This window comes from Ictidomys tridecemlineatus, chromosome Y, assembly GCF_052094955.1.
Source record: "Ictidomys tridecemlineatus isolate mIctTri1 chromosome Y, mIctTri1.hap1, whole genome shotgun sequence".
Classification (NCBI taxonomy): domain Eukaryota; kingdom Metazoa; phylum Chordata; class Mammalia; order Rodentia; family Sciuridae; genus Ictidomys; species Ictidomys tridecemlineatus.
In genome coordinates, this window is record NC_135494.1 from 24,091,427 (window position 1) to 24,105,053 (window position 13,627).

Sequence of the window (13,627 nt, forward strand, 5' to 3'; positions counted from 1 at the left end):
TTGGCTCTATGGGCTTCTAGCACATATGTCCAGGTGCTCAGTCTTCTTATTTTCCCAGGTGGGAGTGGAATGGCAGCACAAGTACAGCTTGAATAAGGTAGGTGTTTACCTCCTTTCCCTTGACCTGGGGGCGTTTCCTCACGATGAAATATTTTATTCCCGGATTCATGGACAGACACACCAGTGAGTGGTCAGAGACCTTGATTTCTGCAGAGCGAAGTGGAGAGAATTGTTAGGTGGCACTCAAGGATTATACCACAAAACACCCACAACCCCTGAGAGTCTCTGCCAGGCCCACCACACTTTGGTATTTTGGGGACAAGGCCCACTTTCTCTTGGCTGTGAGTTATCCTGAGCCCACTGTGGATCATGTATCCCCACTGTCTGATTGTCCTACTTACTCTCATCCTCAGACATCATACTCAGCAGCTCAAAGTTGTCCACATCCTCATGCTGCAACAAATTTTGGTCCAAGGCCCTGCGGATGAGGCTTGTCACCGTCTCCTGACAGGTCACCTGGATCAGGGTGGGACAAATGTCATCAGAGAATGGCTTTTAGAGGAGCTACCCAGAAGACTGTGGTCAAATATTCAGGAGAAAAAGAGGCAGATGCACTGAAAATTTTGGTCCTGACTGCCACTACACAAAACAGACTCAGATACAAGAGTGTGCACTTGAGTGCTTCATGACAGCTTTGAGAGGCCCTGGCCTCTAGAAGCTCGGTGCGGGTCTGGTTGTAATGATGTACTTGACTCAGCACTGGCAGTCACTGAACATGTCTCCTCTGCAGCTGGACACCTGCAGCATTAGTGTGTCTACTGCACATCCATAGAAATTCTGCCCAGAACCCCTTTAGCTCCATATTTACATACATGCAAAGGCTAACATTCTGAAGCTTTGGCATGACCCCCCAGGTGATTCCGACCCCAAATTCCTACACCTAGTCATGCTAAGGAGGTTCTCTTTCCTGCCACCAGGAACACATTTCCTCCTACACATGTGACAAATCACTGCCACCTCCTCTGCTCCAACCTCACTCATTGAGAATACCAAGTTCTAGGCACTGCAGCCTACACCCTAGACATATCTCTGCCTTCATCTGTCCACAGCACTTCCGTCTGCACTTCTGGCCTGCAAATGCAAAACCCACAATACACAGGCCCACTCACCACTGGAGCTGGGCATGCTGATGCTCTCCCTCCTCAGGTCAAGCCTTAAGACAGACCTCTCTCTTCTTTATTTCCCACCATAGCCCCAGGGTTGGCTGTGTCTCCTGCCTTCCGCTGTGTGGACACCCAGAGGCAGCCCTGCTGTCGGGCTTACCAGGATGCACTTTGTCTCCCTCAGGCTCTGTCCCTCTAGGAGGACGTGAACAAAGTGGCTGTCTTCCACCTGCTCGCTGGAGTGAAGCAGTGAGGAGCTGCTACTGGTGACTTTTCTCATACAGCACTCATTGCTTTGGGTGGCCTGGGGCAATGATCCTGCAGCCACTGCAGAGCTGCTGCTCACAGCTGCTGGGGTCCTGGATGCCACTGCCACAGAAGGCTCCAAGAACTGTGGGGGATGACAACATCAGCAAAGCCCAGCAACTGCACCCCACCCAGCCTGGCAGTTGGCTCTGTGGGCATTCTACAACATCCATCCAGAACCTGAGGTTCTTGTCCCCTTGGAGGATGTGGAGTGGCACCAGGAATAAAGACTGAAGAAGGTGGCTGTTTACCTCATTTGGCTTGACCGTCAACGACTTGCTGGCAGCTGTTTCCCGAAGAATAAAGTTATAATCCACTCCTCCATCCAGGTCGTAATATACTTTCCCATCAGCAGGGATCCTCAGCTCTGGAGAGGCAGGGGCAGAGGCGTGGTAGGTGACACTCAAGGAATACACTACCCAACATCCCCCACAACTGAGAGCCTCTGCCAGCTCAGGTCTCACACACAGACCTGAGAGCCCCCGAATCCAGCTACTGTTCCACCAAAGACTCCCCACTGATTCCTCCCTGAGGACCCTCTATGCACAGGAGGTCCCCTATAGGAACACCTTTCAAGGAAATAGCCCCTTGTACCCCAGACCCTCTTAGTTCATGTTGGACCCACCAAAGACAAACAGCTAGACTTTGTATCTGGATTGGTCCCCAAAGACTCATGTGTTCAAGGTTTTCTCCCCACTGCAGCAATGATCACATGTGGGTTTGGGGAAAAGCACTTGATGGTGGGTGCCTCCACCTTGCCAGTGGATTCATACACTCATACAAAGCTACACTAATTTGAGAGTGTGGTTTGCAGGTGTGTTGAGCATGGGTGGAGGATGTCCACAGCAGGGCTGTGCCATCCAGAGCAATATATTTCTCTTGAGTTCCCCACTTCTGCATTTCCTCCTAATGAGTATAATTCTCATTCACATTTTTAATCAATTTATTGTTATACTTCTTGTTTGGCTTGTGTTTCTCCTTCTTGTTCTTGTTCTTCTTCATCTTATCCTCATGCTTCTTCTAATAGTCATCTTGACCTTCTTATTCATGGTCTCTTCCTTCAACTTATTTTCATTTTTCTATTCCTCCTTCTCCTCCTCCTCGTCCTCCTCCTCGTCCTCCTCCTCCTCTTCCTCCCCCTCCTCCTCCTCCTGCTCCTCCTTCTTCTTTCCTCCCTCCCTCCCCCCCTCTCTCTCCAAGAAGGGTTTACAAGCTGTGAGGGGTTCTATTCTACCACACACTTCTCTCTAGAAATGGCCTCTGGTCCTAAGTGGACTCAGTTTGCAAGGAATAGAAAGATTGGAAGCCAGAAATGATTGTTCATTGAACTGCTTTTCTCATGTACTCGTCTAGGTCAGGAAAGGCTGCCAAAGTAGGCATCCTGTGGTTGTCTGTCTTCTTTAACACAAGACAAAGAAGCCTGTGTTATTGGCTCCTTGTGGATAATAGCTTTGCAATGCCTCCTCAGGCCAAGGAAAGAACACATGATAGGCAGGTCCACAGCCCCTGGAGAACATGAAGAACCTGCAGATTTATGCCCCATCATTACACTTTGTTTTGTGCACAAGTCCCACCATACTCTTCCTGGGCATTGGGTCAATGCACACTGTGTTTTGGCTCCCAGTTATCCTGAGCCCACTGTGACTCACTGCTCCCTACCCTCTGATGGTTCCACTTACTCTGATGGTTCGAGACAATTTGCAGAAGTTCGTAGTTTTCTGGATCCTCCTGCTGGAGCAAGTGTGCATCTAAGGCCCTGCGGATGATGACTTGAGTGCTGTCCTGGCAGGTCACCTGAGCAGGGTTGGAGAAGGCTCATCAGAGAGAGAATTTGGGAGTAGCTACCCAGAGGACAGTGCTCAAGGACAATCAGAGACAAGAGAGCTCTCAACACAAGGGCACCATCTTGTTACCCTGCTACCTGAGGCCTTCATGTGATCATGTGGGGTCTTCCTATGAGCCTCTAGTCCAATCTTGGTACAAGAGTTTGCTTCAACCTGCTATGCCCTACAGGGACAAGGGAATAAGGACCAAAAGGCTTTGTACAGACACACTCTACTCCCATCAAGATGGGAGGAATGGTCCAGTGGACTTCCATATCCCTGCTCTGGTCTGGGATGCAGTTGCATTTTTGTGTGGACCAGGCACAAACCCTAGGTGTTTTGGTCCTGACAGCCAGGGAACAACACACACTAGGACTCCTTAATGATAGGCATGGAAGCTGCTGGGCTCGAGAGTGTCAGTGCTTGCTGGGGTGTCAGGAGGTTTGGACTCAGCAGGTGCCGTGGTTCAACATGGCTCCCCTGGAGGTGGACACCAGAGTCTCATGATGGATACTCCACACCCAGGAAAATTCTGCAGAGAGAGCCGCTAAATCTCTATTCACATACATGCAAACTAGGACACTAATGGGCCCCTCCAAGGCCCCCAGTTGTCTGTGACCCACACCTATCCACCCTAATCATTCTACAATGGCTCCCTTCCCTTCAACCAGCAACATATCCCCTCCCACACACAAGAAAATGACTGCCAACTCCTCTGCTTTAACCTCCATGGTTCAATATACTCCTCCTCAATACCAAGGTCAGTAGAGGATGGCCTGTACCCTCGATATTTCTCTGACCTCCTCTGAACCCAGCACTCACTCCTGCACTTCTGACCTGCACACCCCAAAACACGCAGGCCCACTCGCACCCAGACCTGGCATGCTGCTGCTCTCCCGCCTCCCTCTTCCTCATTTTATGCTCTCCTTCCTGACCTTCCAGAAGCTCTAGTTCAAGAAGACAGGCCTAGTCCAAGGTGTTTGCTGTGGACTCGGTCTTCCCCACTGTGGGCTCCCAGGAGACTCCCCTGCTCGAAGACTCACCAGGATGCTCCTATACTGTGTTGTCATTTCATTTTCCAGGTAGACGTGAATGAGGCACCTGCCTCTCACCCACCTGTTGTACTGGGGCCGTGGGGAGTACCGAGTGGAGACCCCTGATGTCCTGGACTCCGGCTCTGCCCCTTCCTTGGAAGAAGGCTCTGGCTCTGGGGTTGACTGAGGAGCCGATACAGGAACTGAGCTTGTAGCTAGAGGAGAAAAGATGCCAACATGACTGCCTTGCCCTGACCTTCCCACAGACAGACAATACCCCTGCTGCCAGGAAGAACTCAGGCCCTTAGCCCACACAGGACCTCTTTGCAGACTGGGGTAACTTCCTGAATGGACAAAGGCTTATCCTAATTTCCAGCCCAACACCAGGCATACAGACTCCCTGCAGTGGGACAAGAGTCAGACCTCTCCTCATATACCCTTAGGTACTCACCCCGGTCCGCCTGGCTCTCAGGCGCTGCCTGGCTTGATATGCCATCTTCAGTTGTGGCCAGGAGGTGGTATGTTTGATGCTCCAGGTACAAACCAACCAGCAAGAGCCCCATATATGGCAGCAGCTGCTGCAGACTCAGAGAGCCTGGAGGCTGATGGGAAGCCTCGGTGTAGAAGTTAATCCAGGTCCCCAGGAAGGAAGGTGAGGCACTGTGGGGAGGCAGGTGTGGAGTCAGCAAAACCCTGGCCTTGCCTTCGCCATGGCCTCCAGAGAAAACCTCTGACCCTACACTTCTGAACTGTCCCTGGTTCTGAACACACCAGTCCACCTCAGACCAGACACAGTGGCTGTACAGGCAGGGACAGGACAGGTTGCCACAGGCAAAGAACCTTCAACGAAGGAGCATTAGATCCATGATATGACCAGCTCTCCCCTCCTCTGGGCAGGCCTGACACTCTTCTTCCTCTTGGCTACGTGCTCTCCAACCTGGAATGCACCTTCCAGGAGTGTCTGTCCTCCTGCCCACTCTTCTCAGGGCTCAAGAGACACCTCCTTCCCTGGCGTGGGCTGCAATGCTACCTCATTCTCTGTGAGCTCTCACTGAGTCCCCCTGAGTAGCGGTGGACCTCTCTTTTCCCATGAGTGCAGACCACATCTCTGTGGCCCTGGGGGAGAACAGGGAGGTGTGGTGTGGGGGGATCCATTGTCCCAGGGGCTTCCCCAGTGGACCATGACTACCTACAACTCCCCGCCTTACCCCTCCTACTGTTGAAGCCCCACACCTTACACTGCAGGCAGAACACAGAATTGGGGAGAGCAGTCTTTCCTCAGCCTTCCCAAGTCAAATCACCTTGCAGGTCCCTATTCTGGAAACAGGAGCCCACCCTCTTGACCCCAAGCCCATTCTATGTTGAAGTTGGTCCAGGGGTCCACCATAGTCACTGAAGAGGACAACTTGCAGTTATGCCTCATGGAGTCAGGGATGCAGTCACATGTAGGATATGTACTCATGGCACCTGCAGTTTTAGGCTGACCCCCATGAAAAGGGACACAATGGCGGTCATTTGCACTCCATTTTTCACTGAATTATGAAATGTGACTGGAAACGTGTTTTCACACAGTGGGTGCTTTCTCCATGTTCATCAGTGAATGAGCCCAAACTGCTGATTCCCACATCTCTCTGGGTGTGGGAGCTGCCATGTCCAAAGCCCCTGTGCAGCTATGTCCCAGCTAGAACGCTCTGTCCCACTATGTATACTAACATGTCTTTATTAACCCAAAAGTGCTTTTCCCAAGGCCCGAGTTTTCAGACGCCTCTGGCACAGATCTACGTTCTTCAAGAAGCCAATATCACACCAGAGAGACCACCTGGCCTCGCTGAGTCCACCTGGGAATGAGCTCAGTGCACACCATTGAGCTGTGGTGCCAGGTGTGTGGGTACTGCTCCACAGACCTCTGTGGATCAGCTGGAGTCAGGATGGTTTCTCTGCCTAAGAGGGAAAGTTCACTCCCCTTACAAGGCTGTGGCAGGCACCTCCAGGACTCGTCCCATTCGGGGCTGAAATTCCACTATGAGTGTGGTCCTCTATCTCATTAGGTATCACAAACCTTTGGATCCCTGCGAGGTACATGGCAGCCCCAAGACCCAGGCATGAGGGGGCTACACACTTGGGCTTGGTGGTCTGGTGCTTACCTTGGGAACAAGAGATCCAGCACCTGCTGGGTGGGGATGGAATCCCAGGAGATTAACCCCATGTTGCTGCTGAAATGTAGGTTCCTCCAACAAATGACAGGCAGGAGCTCATTCCTAAGCTGGTCCTGCCTGTAAGGTTCAAGGCTCTGTACCCTGAAGGGCTCCTCCGTGTTCTCATCATTTTCACCCTGGGTTGGGACCAAGAATGGTTGGTTCAAAATGGAAATGGTGAAAAACAGAAAAATGACTTGTGCCAATACACTAGAGTCAAAGAACAATGGGACAGTTCCCATCAGTACAAATACACACACACACACCACACACACACACACACACACACACACACACACACACAGTCAGAATAGGAGTCCTGGGCCATTCATCAGGGATCAGACTAGAGGGCCTGCTGGGCTCACCTGCCCTGTGCTACTCACTGTTACTCTTGAGCTCCTCTGCGACAATTGCCAGAGGATCTGACGTCTAAGTTGAAGCCTCATCCAGTGCATCCACAAAAGGGCTAGTTGGCCCCCCTGAGATTCCTGGGAGCCTGAGGCTCGGCATTGTTTGCAAGGACAGGGGAACATCCTTCTCACTCCAGTTTCTCCAACCAAATGAGCTCGGTCAGTTAAGTGGGTGCCTGGATACCAGGGTTCCATGTTCTGTTTGATCCATTGTCAAGGCAATGATGTCATTTCCTGTGCCCATACCTGAGCCTCTTTTCACATAAGACCACTTTCAAAAGCCCTATGGGCTGCTGATTCCTCCTCCATGCCTACCCATCTCAGGTGTGCATGTGTTCACCAACAAGTACCCAAATACCCCCACCAGCATCTGCCCTGCTTGGTGCCTCTAGAGTTCCAGCTTGGAGCCTTCAAAAATGCATTCACAACCAGTCCTTTCCTCTTAGCAGCCTTTGGACCCTGGTCCCATCATTGTGCAACTCATGGTGTGCCCAGTCTTTTCTGGAAAGTAGGGTAGCATCTAATCAGGGATTGGTGTCTCTGATTCATACATAGCATATGGTTTCTATGAAATCCAGTGAGGGAGCAGTAGTAACGAAGCTGATTGCACAGATGACCTCAGGGAATACTGACAGGCCAAATGAAAAATATGTTCCAGCTAACCATTGGTATTTGGGCTTCTCAGCCCAGTCCTGTTTTTAAAAAAGGTGCAGACAGGCAGTGTTCATTAAAAAAATGTCTACCATTTAAAAGTGGGTAATTTAAATGGCATCTAGTTACACATCTGCTAGAATGGTCTGGCAACATATGAATTTCATTCTAACAACAACAACAAAACATAGAAAAAAACATAGACATAAAGATAAAACCTTGTCTTCACCAGGATGCCTAGAAATAGGTTTTATTTGGCTCATGCAAATATCTTTCAATAGAACTTCTAATTTCTGAATGAACTCATTCAATTTTATAATGTCTGAAACCCTCTGTGAGCATGGGAAGCACTGCTGACAAGACACCAGAGGGCCAGAGCACTTGTGCCCCCTACAGGGGTGTATCTTGGCTATCACCAAAGACCGTTCCCCTCCCGGGGCAGCTGAGAGCAAGCTGGGCCTTGGAGCAAGGATTAGTGTTTAGGTATAGAGTATGCAAGCAAAGGAAAATGTCTTTAATAAAACTAAAATTAAAAAGTCACATTGAAAAATTTTTAAAAAGAAGAAGAAAATAAGGTCAAGTAGAGGAACGGGCAGAGGCATCCAGAGGAAGCCCATTTTCACAGGAGAAAATCCCCCAGTGAAAAGCATCAGAATAGATACCAAGAAAAATACCAACAAAAACAGTGTGCTCCCACTATGTATCTACTCCACATGCAAAAGTTAGAAAGCTAGATAATACAATCCTGGCCACAGGTAGAGCTATTCAGAAGAGCCACCTGGCAGTGCTTAGTCAAAGAAGTAAACATGCACACTTTGATCTAGAAATGCCACCTGTGTGTAAACCAGGTGGTGCTTAAGCAGTTTCACAAGGGGACATGCACAGGGAAATTTATCCTCAGGTTCCTTATAGAGTTGTCTGTGCTTACAGAAGGTTGAGGGCTGTCAGGGTGCCCACAATTGGGAAAGTGAAATGCTTAAAAGGTAATGGATGCCAACCTGGATATATTAATAGAAATCAATGAAAAACAATAGATTTACATGACAGTAAAATCCCTGAGTTCAAGTTCTTGCTAGCCTACCTACCAACAATCATGCTTGGTTAAGACACTGACATACTTCAAGGCAAAAAAAGGAGAAAATATAATGTCATTATTACTTTTCTTAAAAGCAAATAAGGAAATGGTAATATTTACCCAGCCATGACCTGTTATGCATAATATGTGAGATTATTGTGGACATGTTGGTAAATGATGATCTACTCAGATACGTTCCGTGACTCACCAAATGCAAAGGTCCATGAAGAATTACCGTCTCCACACATGAATTCATCGTCAAAATCCTTGAGACAACAGGGGCTTCACAAAATGGCTTCTTGGCCAACTTGATGAGTCCTCAAGATGTGTCCTCGGACAATGCTTCCACCTGAAAGATGTCACCAACTTGTTCTCATTCACATTTCCACAGTGCCACAAAAAAGAAACAAAGTCTGATACTCTATTGAGTGAATCCTCAAGTGGACCAAAAACCATACTTCCTTCCATATTTTAGAATTATCAAATGCAACTTCAACTCAATAACTTGCATTAGGCAACATGCAACCACAACCTTCCCCTGAGCCAGGGAAGCTGATCCCTCTCTGAATTCAGGAGGTCCTGGCCCCACCAGCATAAACACGAAGTTGACACAAACCTGGCACTTTGATTCTGTGAATTATGGTCAGGACTGATGAGTCAGCTTTGTTGGGATAACTGCTAAAGGAGGACTGTGTATCCCTTAATTTTCTAGCCGATGGCCTCTGGAAAGAGCCATTTATCCTGGTTTAAGGCCTTCCTTTTAACGTGTGCGGCCTATTCTCAGCCATAGTGGCCTCTTGTTTTCTTTACATTTAATGTTTCATAAAAGCAAATGGCTCTGAAGCCCCTGAGACAGGTGAATGTCCCTGTTAGCTGCCTGCATTTGGAATTTATCAAAGATCTTTACACGGAGACCCTTTTCTGTCAATTCCAATCTTGAATCACAGAAGTGCTCCTCACAGGGGAGGACACTAGGGTGGCCTCTCCATGCTGTCCCCTACCTGTGTGTATGGCAGGCTCCCTGGGGCACCTGAACACCTGGGGCAGCTGTGCAGGAGCTGGGAAGGGGAGCTGAAGCGGGGCTGGCAGGCTGGCTTGTTCACCCACTTTGTCTCCAAACTTAGGAAGCTAGACCTGGAAGGTGTGCATGGGGAGTAGGTTTTCTGAAGCTCTCTTATTAAAGGCTGCGATTTTTCCTGGGGACATCCTGGACCGAACCCTAACCACCTCCCTGCCCCCTGATTCTGCCTCAGCTTTCATCTGACCCAGGTGCTGCCCCCTAGGGGAGCCTGGGGAAGCTGCACCTCTCTCCCTCCTTGGTTCCTCTTGGGAAAGGAAGGCTGCATCAGGGTAGCAGAGGCAGATGAATTTCAGCTCTGCTAGAACCTTCTTGGGTGAGGAGTGGTGTGTGTTGGGGATGCTGAGAAATAAAGTCTCTCCGGTAGGGCCCTAAAGAGGATCGTACTCGTTTCGCTGAAATGCGGGTGACAGGGTCTCTCTCTCCCCCCAAGGCAGGATCTTTGTCTGGGTTTATGATGTCGTCATTCTAATCAACGCCATGTTAATTGCCCTGGATGAGAAGAACCCCTTCATCTCCTAGCCGAGTGGCTTTTCTTTTCTCTGTAGTTCTTGAGATCCTCCTGAAGTTCTACACGCATGAGCCCAGAGCCTATTTTGAAAGGAAGCAGTTCTGGAACTGGTGAGTGTGTGTCCTAGGGAGGGGACAGGGGACTTCCTGTCACAGTTCAGAGACATGGCTGCAGGTCTCCAAGCTCCACCTGTGTAGAGGCATCTTATAATGAGCTCTTGGAGGGGAACCCTCTGTGTGGGTAAAGGCCGAACTTCCCAAAGTCAATTTGAACTGTCTAATTAAAATGAGAACCACAGACCTTGACATCCTGGAGTTGGGAAGGATCTTTAAAAGAAGGAAGCCCAATGTTTTTCTCTACTTTCTCACAATACTTCTTTTTTTAAAAAAAATTTTTGTTCTTTTTAGTTATAAATGACAGTACAGTGTATTTGGACCTATACATACATGGAGTATAATCTCCCATTCTTGTGGTTGAACTTGGTGGTATGGAGTTCCACTGGTCATGTATGCATATATGAACTTAGGAAAGTTACGTCCGATTCCTTCTACTGTCTTTCCCATTTCCAGCCCCTCCCTTCCCCCCACTCTGCCCTGTCCAACCTGGTGATCCACCCCTATCCCACCTATGGTCACTCACAATACTTCTGACAACAAGTATGTGTTATTTTTTCTCACACCTACCAACTGTCCAACTCTCTGGTCGTCAATTTTGTGTCCTGCAATTCAATCAAATTTGGACACAATTTGTCCACAGTTAGCATCAAATACCACAGGTTGAGGGCTGAGCCAAGACTGAGGACAGTCCCCAAGACTGTCCTCTCTCCAGACACCAACTGCATGTCCACATTAACACCTGTGCTGCTGACTGATCGCCTATAAATCAGAGGTGACCAGAAAAACACTTCGGTTACATGGACATGTCTCCCACGAGCCTTCCCTTCTCCAGGCCGCTGGTCTCCACCCTCGGCCCTGGTGCTGTGTGCCAGCCGGTGCGTCTGAGCTGCTGTGTGTTGAGCTCTGCAGGGCACAGAGATGCAAGCCGCAGGCTGACTTTGGTGGTGCACAGCTAGGCGGGGTCTGACTCCAGTGACCACTGCTCTTAGTGCCAGGAAACTTCTCCCGAAGTGCACGTGGCTGGGGGGGGGGGACCTGGTCGGTGTTTTCTTCTCCTTTAGCACCACTGACAGGAAAGTCATGGCACGATGAATTCTACTTCCATTAAGTCGTAATGCACATAGTAAAATTAATACCAGGAAAGACCTACTGTGCATTCTGCAAGTATTCTTCACCGGATGGGCACAGTGGTGCACGCCTGTGGTCCCAGTGTCTTGGGAAGCCGAGGCAGGAGGATGGTGAATTCAAAGCCAACTTCAGCAACTTAGCAAGGCCCTAAGAAACTCAGCGAGACCCTGTCTCTAAAGAAAATATGGAGAAAAAAAAGAGGCTGAGGATGTGGCTCAGTGGTAAAGCACCCCCTGGTTCAATTTCTGGTGCCCAAAAATAGAAAAATAAAAATGTTCTTCACGAGTATAGATTTTTGTGGAAGGCGAAGTGATGTGGGTTAGTGATTCCTGCATCTCTGCAGGTGACTCAGAGCAGCCAATGGATGATCATGGGATGGTTCAAGCCTAGTGTTTCTTGCTTCCCATGCAGTGACCTAAAAGTTCCAGAAATGAATTTTAGCACTGGCTAGTTATCTCACATAAGCTGTTGGTTCAGTTTTCTGGGGATCCATCAGAGCCTGAGTTTGACATGCCTCTCACTTGATTCTTAATGGACTTTGCTTTTGCCATTAGGTTTGACACGCTGATCATAATCGCAGCCTGATGGCCACGGTGGCTGATGCCACCATTCAGTCAGGTCAGTGCCTCCAGCTCTAGGCTTCACAGAGGATCAGGTGCTTACTCAGTTCTCTGTTGAAAATCCACCCTGCACTGTGGAGATTTGGGGGCCAGGAAGGGGGACACCAGAAAATTATTAAAAGTGTTCCGTATTCAGGTTGGAGATGTGGTTCACTGATAGAGCAATAATCTGGTGTGTGGAGCCCTGGGTTCAATCCCCAACACTGGGAGGAAATATATGTCTCTATGTGTACACACACACACACACACACACACACACACACACACACACACACTTATATCCAATGCTCTTGAGAGAGATGGTGCCTTTGTGTGTGTCTAGCCATGCAGTATTTTAGGGTTTTCGCGTGTAGGAGTCCATTACACCAGATTCTTACCTGGTCATCTCTCCAACACTGGGCCGTGACTCGGGGCTGCCCTCTACCCTTCCATCTCCTGCCTGCCTTGGCCTCCCACCCAGGTCCTCCCCACAGCAGGAGCCAGAGGCTGGGTTAAGAGCACTCGGCCGTCAGCTCCCTGGGGACGAGTGAGCCACTTTCATCCCTGAGCCTCGCCCTGCATGTGACAGCGTGAGAGTCGTCCTGCTGGTGGCTAATGCTAACCCAAGTGTGTTAACCATTCCTTATTAAATCCCACCCACAATCCTTGATGTAGGAACTTTCTCTATCCCTACTTTATAGGTGGTGAGTTGAAGCATAGAGAAGTTAAGTCACTCTTCCAGTGATGCACAACCAAGGTGCATACCCAGGAGTTGGACCCCAAAGCCCTAGATAAACCCCAACCTCAGTTATTATTATTATTATTTATACTGGGGGTGGAACCCAGAGCCCTACACATGTTAGACTGAGTTACATCCACACCCCCTTTTTAAAAATGCTATTTTTAAAACCTTTTTCTTACTTGTAGAAGGACAATATTTAGTATTTAGTATTTTTTATCAGGTTCTGGGAACGAACCCAGTGCCTCATGTGTGCTAGGCAAGCACTCTACCACTGAGCCCCAACCCCAGCCCTAAAATGCGATTTTTAATAACATTTCAGTAAGGGGCTTTCTAAATTGCCCAGGCTGGCCTCAAACTTGTGATCCTCCTGCCTCAGCCTCCTGAGTAGCTGGGATTCCAGGCCTGCACCAGCACACCTGGCCCAGCCACACTTTTTGATTTAGGGCAGCTGCCCTTCCAGGGATGCCTGGCAGCCACCTCCGTCCAGGACTGGCCTGCTCCTCCAGGACAGCTTTAAATGGGGTCAACTTTGGTGGAGAAAAGCAGATGAGGCCAAGCAGCTCTCTATTCCTCGTCCACCTGAGTCTCACTGGAGTTCTAGGTTATTATTGCTGCGGGAAGCTGCTCATGACACCCATTCTGTGAGGCTGGCTTCTGCTACTGGCCAGGGCCACCGTGTGGACAGCTGCAGGACTAGGGAGGGGCTTTACAGAAAACGGGCTGGCCTGGCATCAGTTTTGTTCTCCTCCTTCTCCTTTGCCTCCTGCCAGGAACTCGGTTTGCTCCTAGTTTCCAG

At 49.3% G+C, this 13,627-nt stretch overlaps 1 long non-coding RNA gene across 1 annotated transcript; it reads right to left on the bottom strand.

Moving 5' to 3' along the window:
* Nucleotides 1-1,228: 1,228 nt before the first annotated feature.
* LOC144371870 (uncharacterized) lies at nucleotides 1,229-3,555 on the bottom strand. Its single transcript, XR_013431971.1, has 3 exons — nucleotides 3,149-3,555; nucleotides 1,721-1,836; nucleotides 1,229-1,554 (listed from the first exon to the last, which is right to left on the bottom strand). It is a non-coding gene; the product is annotated as an uncharacterized LOC144371870 (long non-coding RNA).
* Nucleotides 3,556-13,627: the final 10,072 nt, after the last annotated feature.